Source organism: Nematolebias whitei, chromosome 8 (genome assembly GCF_014905685.2).
Source record: "Nematolebias whitei isolate Nwh7 chromosome 8, NemWhi1, whole genome shotgun sequence".
NCBI classification, from domain to species: Eukaryota; Metazoa; Chordata; class Actinopteri; order Cyprinodontiformes; family Rivulidae; genus Nematolebias; species Nematolebias whitei.
Window position 1 is genome coordinate 30,772,645 of NC_056505.1, and position 9,650 is coordinate 30,782,294.

General features: G+C 39.2%; 1 long non-coding RNA gene across 1 annotated transcript; it reads left to right on the top strand.

Annotated features, from left to right (window-relative positions):
• Positions 1-3,933: 3,933 nt before the first annotated feature.
• LOC119413523 lies at positions 3,934-4,421 on the top strand. The gene is made up of 3 exons (XR_005186962.1): positions 3,934-3,991; positions 4,092-4,256; positions 4,342-4,421. It is a non-coding gene; the product is annotated as an uncharacterized LOC119413523 (long non-coding RNA).
• Positions 4,422-9,650: the final 5,229 nt, after the last annotated feature.

Consider the following 9,650-nt stretch of genomic DNA (forward strand, 5'->3'; position numbering starts at 1 on the left):
ACATGTACATGTGGACTTGAGACCTGAGAGGTGGGGGGAACCAGAGTGCCTGGAGAAAACCCCCATATGCAATCCCATACGAAAAGGCAGATATGTGAACCCTAACCCTTGAATATTTTTGCTAACCACCACTTCACCAAACCATCTTTATATGTGGTTTCATGTTGGTTTGTTGCTCGGGTGGCTCTCTACCATTATTAAAACGGCTTGTGATTGGCTTAAATATTCTTGAGAAGAATTTCCCAATCCTCTTAAAATGTTTCCCTTTTGTTTTCACCTCTACACAAAGTGAGGGATTTTCATTTTGACCAGAAAATCCATTGTTTCTATTGCATGAGGTAAAGGGACCGGTGTCGTTTTTTAAGGGATTTCCTGACTGAATGTTTTTATTAAATTTGTCTGGAAGATTGAGTGCGATACATTCCAAACTTTCTTCACTTGCAGCTTTCACTCTCAGACCCTTAAATCCATCTGTAACATTTCCTTTGTTCCTTTTAGAACTGTTATTCGCTTGATCGATCGTATTGCTTGAACTGGAAGAGGATGTGCTGTTTGAGTCCCTAGAGCTGACTGGGCTAACGTGTCTGCATTTGACAAATATCCGACGAACATTTACGGCAGATGAGTCGTTTTTAGCATCAGAATTGTGGGCCGTTGAAGTGGAGGCTGGAACACATGCTTCGGTGTTAAGGTCCATACCCTCTTTCTTAAAAGAGTTTCTGAGTGGGCTCCTAAGTTGGCATTTTTCCAAGATTCGATATGCATCGGCAACATAAACGTCATCTTCGGCACCAGCAAGGTGGGCCATTGTAATAAAATCGTGATTTAGCGCATCAGCCGGGAGAATCCTGTCGGCTGAATCGATTCTTTGTGTTTGCCTTATGAAATCTATAAAACAATCTAAATCTTCAATTTGATTGGGATCTTCCGTTTTGGGTGCCTTTTTTTTCAAATCAACCAGAGACTGAAACCATTTGTAATCTTTGTCTTTGACTGTAGAGATTCTCATTTGTGGCAAATATTCTTCTGCTGTTTTCAGTCTCCAATTATTTTTAACTCTTATAAAATAATCGCCAACACGCTCGCCTATACGCAGTAATGTTTTGTCAGGCATACCATGCAGCTTTATCATTAATTCCATGGTTGCTAATTCCGAACTTGTTGGATACATGTTTCCGAAGAGAAACAGAAAAACCAAAACACATGAAAGAGACCACATGTCTGCGCTTTCGTCCTTAAAGTAGCCCAGGTAAACCTCTGGTGCTCTATATGCAGGAGATTGAATATAAGAGCTCATTGATAATTTTGAAGTCCAGCAAGCGACGCCAAAGTCGATTAACTTCACCCTGAAAAACATTTTATCGTAATTGACAATCATTATATTGTCTGGTTTGATGTCTGTATGAGTAACGCCCAGTTGTTTTAATGCGTTGAGCGCAACGAGCATCTGTTCAGCAATTGGTCGGATTTCTGAAATACTTAGAGGTCTGATATAAATTCTTGTTATCCAGTCGAACAAACTCAAGTCTAACAACTCGAACATAATGCAAGTGTTTTCATTGTATGGAAAACTGTCAAAACACCTGATTATGTTGTTTTTGTCTGACTCGAGTAGTTGGAGTAGTTCGACTTCTCGTACAGCTGAATAGTCTAAAGCTTTTTTTATTACTTTAATTGCTACAAACTCGTTTGTAAATCCTTTTCTGTATCGAGAAACGCTACCAAACACCCCCTGTCCAAGTTCTTGAATAAAGTGATAGACGGTATTTTTATGGCGGATGTTTTTGGTTTGAACATCTTTTCGGAACTTTTGGCAGAGGTTAAAACATTTCTCAAAAATGTTTTCAGATGAATCTGTGGTATTTTTGGGGTCTTTCGGTCTAAATGCATTCAATTCCTTGCCTTGATCGTCACTGGCATCTGAATCTAAATTCAACGATTCACACCCAATTCTTAATTTATAAGCAATAATTCTGAAGTGGACATTAGTGCTCTTTGGAAAGTGGTCCATTGTGATATATGTGTGATCCAGTGCACACTTTGGCAAGACCCTGTCTTGTGGATTTAGTTTTAGCAGGGTTTTAAGGAAATCTATAAATGCTTTCACATCCTCTAAATCAGTTGATTTCAAGTCTGTGCGCGTTTGTCTTAAACAATCTAGTGACTCGAAATTATCACAAGCGCGCACTTTGGTTTGAATTTTCTCTCTGGCTGCTTTGTAAAATTCTTCGTTTGTTTTAAACCTCCATGCATGGTCCTCTACATCGTTAATAAAATAGTTCTGCACTCGCGTGCATTGGTTAAGGACAGAATCGTCTGGTTTACCATGAAGTTTAATAACAAATTTCAAATAATTGTACTCGCAGTCCGTTGGATACAATTCTTCACCCAGAAACAGATACGCCAGCGTACAGCCAAGACTCCACATGTCAATGCTTTCGTCCAGCGAATGAGCCCAGAACATTTCTGGTGCGCTGAATCCGCAAAACCGCGGGAGCTCGGCCTCTGATAATTTGAGCGTTGTGACGGCGTTTCCAAAACCTGCCAGTTTCACTCGGAACGGGAGAGAGAGCTGGTTCACAAATAAGATATTCTCAGGCCGTATATCTACATGAGTGATTCCAGATTTTTTTAATGCTCTCAGAGCTACGAGCATTTGGTGGGCAATTCCTCTAATTTGAGATGACTTTAAAGGTGTACAATTTCGTTTTTTCATGAAATCCTGCAGGTTTAAATCAAGTTTTTCAAAAACTAAACAGTCAAAGTTCTTAAATGTAAAGTTTTCAATAAACTTAACTATGTGGTCTCTGTCAGGATTTCGATTTTGGAGACGAGTTAAAGCGCTGACCTCTCGATCTTCTTCACGGGAACATTTGCTTTTCTTTCTGCATTTCAAAACAACCATTTCTTCTGTTCTCCTTTTTGTGCAAAGAACGATTTCTCCAAATTGACCATGTCTTAACACTTCTAGGATGTTGTAAACGCTAGACTTGGCTTTAATAGTAGCACCGAGCTGTGCTTGAAATGTTGAGTGTTCAGGAACGACGCGTTTGGCCATTTTCAAACACAATTTCACAGGAACAAGTTAAATTAACTGAGTCAAGAACCTCTTGATACATGAACCGTTTTCCACTTACATTTATAGACTTTGCGTGTGACGTAAGAAAAGATCCAAGGGCGCTGCGGTGATGATGTCACATAAATTATGCATGCATGATGCAACAAAGGATCAAAGCACACTTTGATCTGAGGTGATGATGTCATCATGCATGATTAGGGTTGGACATCGAGAATCATTTGGAACCCCGTCCGCCGAACACCAACGAAGAAGAAGCCGCCCGCCGAACACCAAAGAAGAAGAAGCCGCCCGCCGAACACCAACGAAGAAGAATTCACCGGAAGTGTTCCCATACACGGAGTGTGAGCAGCTGCGGGCGAAAGCGTGGCTTAACTTTAATAAAATGACCAGTCAGCTCAGTGCAGCACTTGCAATAATTTTATATCGTGCAAAGGAGGGTGTAGAAGTAAAATAATGGCCCGTCTTTGACGCGCTCCGCCGGACTATTTTTGCTGCCTCCTCCTCTGGACCGGGTCCGACCGTCAGAAGTAACGGAGTGACCCGTCGTCTTTGACGCGCTCCTCCGGACTGTTTTCGCTGCCTCGTTCTTCACTGCCTGCTCCGGTAAATTAAACTATAAACTACGTCTCATACCAACATTAAGGCAGCTAACAAGTTATACTAGACTTAAAGCGGTAGGTCAACTCAAATGCAAACACCATGCTAACGTTAGCTCTTGTATTTTTTCATAGACAAACGACCTGAAATGGCTAATAAAGTTAGCCAGGCTCCACAATGTGCTCCTTCGTTCACCAAGGAGTTCGCCAAGGGAAATACGTCGGTGCAACTGAATGAAGAGGGCCACAGAACCGTTACAGCATATATTGTGAAAAGGTTTCATCACTTTTCAGATGTGGAATCACCAACATTTAGGTTAGTTAGGCAACAACAATAGAGCTAAGCTAATTAATAGTCCATCCTAAGCTAACGTAACAGTAACAGAGACCTTACATGTTTGTTTCTATGTTTGCAGGGACATGGTGAAAACCATCAACCCAAGTACACACCACCTACCATGGACAACTTGTCAAATAAGTTAATCCCATCTTGTTATAAGGTGGAGAAGAGCTGCTCTGCGCTTTAAACATAAGATGGATGACGTGTCTGGGTGCAGATCCAGAAAAAGATGATTGAACAGGTGAAATTTCATTCATGCACAACTTGCCTTTTCTGCTATTAAAATCTGAAATTTAAATACTAGTAATGTTCTTTGCGGTCAACAGAGGAAGACTGTGGAGATGATGGGGTCACCATGCAGTCTGAGGAAAGGCCTGAGTGTGAGGGAGTGGAGGATGAGGAGGAGAGTGTAAGTGTATGATAGCTGAAATTATATACATTCTCAATCTTAATAATGATCATGCATTTAATAATCCCTTTTTAGTGATAATACTGTGTTGATGGGAGGGTGCAGTTTCCTGTGAGTGGCCAGGTGTGTGCTGGGTTCACGCATGCTGTGGTGCATGCGATTGCGGTAGGTTTGGAGGTTTGTTTTTAAAAAAGGTATTGATTGTTCTAAACAGTTGATTTATTCTGATGTGTGATATTTTTACAACAGGACCACACAGTTTTAACAAAGAGGAGATTGAAGTGGGACTGCCTGGGCATGGGGTAGTTCGACGCCACAGGTAGGCTTGCAAGTTTCTGGGTTTTTTAAATTGTATTATGTGGTTTTGTTTATATTTTTATTTTGTCTGGTAGGGCCACACTTGTCGGCGCTTTTCTGGATTTGCCGGGACTGGGTGTTGGCTTATTAGACGCTACAGGTGCGCAGTGATTTTTAGTGACTGATTTGATTAAAATGATTGTCTTTAGTAATCTCTTGTCTTGTGTTTTTACAGTGTATCACTGTTACCTGCTGTCCTTCTTAGAGCTGTTTTTTTCTTTTGTTAGTCGCTCTCACATGCACTAAAGAGAAAAAAAAAATACAATCAAAAAACATTGGGCGGAGCTGTTTTGTTAACCTGCAGTTCATTGTCAATGCTGACTGACTGAATAAAGTAAAAAAAAAAAAAACAACTCCGCAGCGCGAGTTGAATAAAACGAAGGGGGAGGCGGAAGCAGAGCAGAGCAGAGGCTGTTTTCAAAGGAAATTAAATACATTTTACAAATGACTGACACAGAGAAAACTGTTTGACCCAAGTCCTCCAAAGTGTGGGAGCTCTTGACAAAGATAAAAACTGCGCAACATGCAGCTTTGAAAAGTGACGACACGACACAGGAGAACCATGGAGATAAAACGTAAACGTGTCGGAGTCACGAGGAGGATGAAGGAGCTGAACAGCTGATACAACTAGTCATGTTGGCAGGTGAGTCTCTACAATATTCTACATTTGTTCTGTTTCCAAATGAGAAAACGTAACGTCAGTCTCTGGTAGCTGAAGCTGCTGCTTGTTTGTTAGCTGATTAAAACCTTTAACAACCCCACCAAGAAAAAAACAGTGAAAAAATGTTTTCTTTGCATTTCTTGTACCCTTAGGTGAGTCATAAGCACAATCAATGATTATTTTTTTTTGACAGACCCTGTGGTTTTTAAAATATTGATCTCTACCAAACAGTCGAGATGTCACTTAATGGTTTAAGTACAAAGCTTCATACAAATGCCGACAGTAGATTAATTAACATAAAGTGCTAATTTATAAAGAAATAAAGAGCAAAAATTGTCTGTGGCATTGAATACTCTTTATTTCTTTGAGTATGCCACAAATCATCTCTAGTTTTCATCACAAACAAGGAAAATATTGCTTCGAACAATGAAATATGTAATTTCTAATTTTCTCAACTCTATAAAGTGCAACAGCACAGAATTAACATCAAATATACTTCTGATTATATTGAAAAAGTTAAAGGAATTGGTGCAAAACAACAGTAACATTGCATTTATTATTTGGATTTCTCAACACTCCTCACACAAGTCACATTTTTGATCAACTGATTAAAATAGTAGCTAGTTTCCATTTAAACTTTGAGAAAACATTACAAACACAGAAAAACATTGCCAAATGTATCAAAACATTAAATTTTCCATCATCTGTGTGGTTGTGCAACAGCACAAATGTTTTTTGTGCAGTAGATACAGTTTATCTCTGATGATATGCTACAAAGCATTCCTGGTTTGCATCCAAACACAGAAAAACGCTGCATTTGCTACACTTCCACCGAGACACTCCTTTTGGACAACGGTTGCATCGGCCTTGCTTTTCACTGAAGAGGCCAGTGTCCCAAGTTGTCGTAGCGCACATCTGGTTGTGGTTTTGGTCGTAAGGGTCTAGGACTGTAGCCGGTGTTTTAAGGTGGTGGAGAGCTGCATGATGGTCGGCCCACTTTGGATACTGGCTTCTTGAACTGGTTCAAACTGTGTGCGACTGCCAGTCGGAACCGTTTAAGGGACATCGGTTTCTTCTTCAGGAGGTCGGTGTCCCTTTTGTAGAGCCGCCAGGAATTTGCAATGCAGAGGTCAAGGATGTATCCGAACAGGGGAACATACCATCTCCTTGACTTGACTGGGGTCTTGTACAGGTGTACTACATGTCAGACAGATCAATTCCTCCCATATGCTCATTGTAGGCAAGAATGAGTGATGGGCTTGAGATGTCAATCATGGCATGGGACTCTTTGCTCCATTGTTGTACTGTTGAAAGAGGCATGATCCCACTGACATTGCTTAGTAGGTTTTAGGGGTTGAACGAGTATATATAATTTTTAAACTCGACATTAACATAATAAAACCCGAGTAGAACTCGAGTATTTCATGACGTCATGGATCTCAAGATACAAAAATAAATAAAATCGCAAAAAAAGGTAATTATTTACAAAAAAAAAAGACCAACAAAACATTGGGAACGTATATTATGCTCCTACCATTTATCATACTGCAAATAAGTCACAGGAAAAACTAAACTATTAGTTATTATTATTAAACTGCAAACATGAAGAAACATGCAGCACGTCAAAAATGAAACTTAAACCGAAACTGGTTCTGGTGGATTGGACCCGGTGTTACACCATACTCTGTGACCTGCAACAGTGCAACACCGCCCCCTACGGTCATACGGTGGTCACATAATATGACATCACTACGGATACTCGACGTAACATTTTTAACCTCGATAGATGTCCTAGCAATCGATGTGTAGATTACTCGAGTACTCTGTTAATGCCCTAGTAGTTTTACACATTTGTTATCAAACCATTTTACAGCAAGAACCCCTTCAGCAGCCCTGTAATCACAGGCTCCACGCCCCTTCTTCAACAGGTCTTTGTCTGCCGTCGAGCTCCACCGGTGCGGTTTGGTCGTACGGTACCAATGCACTTGACGCCCAGGGCAGTGTACAGGTTCTGGACCAAGTGGAAACTTGTGAAGAAGTCATCACAAAAAACAACGGACAACTGGGGCTCTTTTATGGTTTTGCACAGAGTTGTCACAACCTTTGCTCCCAGAGGTAGCATCTGTTCCTCTTCACTGAGAGCGACATTGAAGAATGTGGATGCCCCTTGATAAAGTAGCAGGTCGTGGATGATGCCAGATGAACTTGCTTGACAGAATAATTTGAAGCCCCACTTATGTGGTTTGTTGGCAATATACTGGCGAAGGGTGCCAGCCCATGTGCCCTTAGATGCTACCATGACTTCATCCATGCTGTGCTTGTGAGTGGATGGTATCAGGAGACACTGCTCACGAAGCATTTCAAACAAAGGCTGGACTTTGTAGAAGCGGTCTGGACTTTTGTTGCACTGCTGGTTATCATTGAAATGAATGCATCTGCATTTTTGTGTCCATATAGTAGTAGTTTGACAAATATCAATTAATTCATGATTAAAAACCTTTGACATTGGTAGTAATATTAGTATACTAGCCTGTCATTTAGTTAAAAGGGAATTATTTGTCAAAATTATGTTTCCCCCACATATATTCTAGACTTTTAACATATTCACTAATGTAAACTCAGAAAGTAACAAAAATTAACGTGTAAAGTAATGATCTCAGCTTATTCACGATGTATAACAATGTAATAACACTTTGTTTCATATTTACAGCAATAAATAAAAATATGTTTTGATTTTATTGAGGAAAAAAAAAAGTCAATTTTATTTACATTAGCTTAATTTGCTACATTTACCATGAAATGCCGAATCAACCATTTGGTCAAGCACGTTTTCAAAAAATTATTTGACATTTAATTTATATTTTTAGATGTCATCAAATAACATAATTTTGTTAAGTGAGGACTTTTACACACATATATGTCAGAGAACTATCCCTACCTTTCAAATTTTCATCGAAAACAGTCAACATGTGTCAGAAGATTTTTGTGTTTTGGACACCCTGGTTGGAGTGGGAGTGAAGATGACTTCAAAGACACAGTGCCCCCTAGTGGATTTCTTAAGGATAGTGAATCTCAGACAAATGGTAGAGGTTGGTTAACCAGGTTAAACCAAGTTACGTACTCCTTTCACTGAGATATAGTGACCCAAAATAACCACAACAAAATGGTTGAGCAGGCAGTTAAAGGGGTTAATTAATAACGGTGATAGAGAACGTGTGTTACTTTTTATTTAATTTAATTGGTACAAGCAGTGTTTAAATGTGATTTGTAAATAAATCTAACACAAAGATAATAATTTAACGATTAAGCTTCAAATTTTAATTTGCTGGCAAAGTCTGAAGACACTGCTTGTATGGCAGGATGATTTGCATTTTAACAGAAATTAAAATAATTTATTACATCTACTCAAATGTGTGTAATTAAGTATTTTATATGTGTGTGTGTGTGTGTGTGTTTAATTGCTCTTTTAGCTACTTTTGCCTGAACCTAACACTGTAAATGAAACAAGGCATTTCTTGAGTTGCTGTAAATTATGCTATAATGCATATTTACTCTCATTTCAGAAAACAACAACAACAAACAATGACAGCCTTCATGATGGACAGACATCATGGACACCACAGCAGCAGCTGTCATCACTGAAAGATCCTTAAATGAGCGTCCCTGACATGAGGCCTCCGTCAATGGTTGAAGACAAAGGCTTCACTACAATGACTATTCACTTTTAATCCAGGTCACAATAATCCACACTTTTAATCCAGGTTACACTCTTCCCTCAAGGACACATTTTACAAAGTAGCCACATATTGTGCAGGTATAAAGATACATTTGTATATATTTTTGTGTACATTTATTTTTTTTAAGCTATTTGAGTAACTTTTATTTTTTATTATACAATATTTTACTAACAGAATAGTCAAATAGCAAGCTGTTTTTTGTGTGAATTGCTATGTCAGTCAAATGTTCAATTTTGGAATAAAGGGGTGGAAAGTAAACCTTTTTAATTTTTTTCCCGATTCATCGATTAATCGGAAAAAAAAAAAAAATCGTCCGATGAATCGATTTATTGAAATAATCGTTAGTTGCAGCCCTATAAGATTGTTTCTGTTCAGTTCCCTGAGACGACTTCTGTTGTGACTTGGCACTATACAGTATAAATAAACTGAATTGAGGGCAGCACAACTGGTAGAGCTGCTGCCTCTCAGCGA